We start from the raw sequence: 1,274 nt of genomic DNA, 5'->3' as shown, positions 1-1,274 counted from the left end.
ATATTTATATATAAATATTTTATTTTAGCAGGGGCTAAAATAAACGCCAGCAAATCAGTTGGTTTGTGGTTGGGCTCCTAGAAAGGCAGGATGATGTCGTCGGACTCTGGACTGACGGACCAGTTAAAGTGTCTGATTTGGTCCCGATCTCCAGGCTGATAAGAACTGGGACAAGGTGGCAAACAGAGTGGCCAGTCTTACCCAGAAATGGGCTGAAAGAAAGCTGTCCCTGAAAAGTAGGGCAGAGGTGGCGAATGCTTATATTGTCTCTGTAATCATTTATCACCTGACCATCGTGCCTTGTCCTGGTTACTGCTAGACCAGATTGGAATGCTTCTCATTTAAGTACTTGTAAAAGGGATGCGTTCCAATAGTCAGATAGTCAGTCTGTTGCCAGCATCCTCTGAGAGGCGGATTAGGTATGCTATGGCTCATAATGCGCAGACACGCGCTTAGGTTATGCCACCTGAAACGATTTCTGGACGGTGAGTGTGTGTGGGCTCCATTTGTGAGGTTTGTCTTTCCACAGCTTGTCTCATTGACAGAGCCTCAGTCCTGAGTGAAGAAAAGACCAAGACTTGGCACTTGGGACCTAGAATGTCGTCAGGAGCTCACAAACCTCTACCAGTCGGACAATGGGATCAGTGGATGTTCCGCTTTAGAAATTTATAGAGGACTAACAGAGTGTTGCCTGTGTTACATATGCAATGGAAGAATTAGACTTTTTTGTTATATTTTCTCTAATGAACTGGGATACCTATGATTCGAATTTCATCAAAATTGCAGATGAGGTTTCTTTCCCTCTTTATGCACCCTAAAAAAATTCTAATCATGGCACAAGTATCCCATACTACTGATCTTTATGTACAGAGTCCAAAATTCCAGTCTTACGGAACCTGTTAAAAGGATATTGCTTCTGAAAAATGGAGGTCATGGAGCTTTAAAGTGTGGGAGTGAAGGCCCCTATTGGGGTGGGTGTCTTAATGTCAACCAGAGAAGTTGAATTGTTGAGAATCTTTTTGACTTGGGTGTTATATCTATTGTTTGTATTTCTTTGAAATAGGAAATATATGTATGTTCACTGGGATTGTAAAAGAGAGCAAAGCTACAGGAAACCAAAAGACGAATGATCACAATAAGCAGTCAGCTACCCTACCCTAGTCATTTTCTCACCATACAGGTGACAGGCACAGCCGTAAGATGCATTACGGATCTATAGCAATTGGAAGGGCGTGACCCAACTGAAATAAACATTAACAACTGTGTGACGTGAG

The sequence above is a fragment of the Octopus bimaculoides genome, chromosome 5, assembly GCF_001194135.2.
Source record: "Octopus bimaculoides isolate UCB-OBI-ISO-001 chromosome 5, ASM119413v2, whole genome shotgun sequence".
NCBI lineage: Eukaryota > Metazoa > Mollusca > Cephalopoda > Octopoda > Octopodidae > Octopus > Octopus bimaculoides.
Note: the sequence above shows the minus strand (reverse complement) of the source record.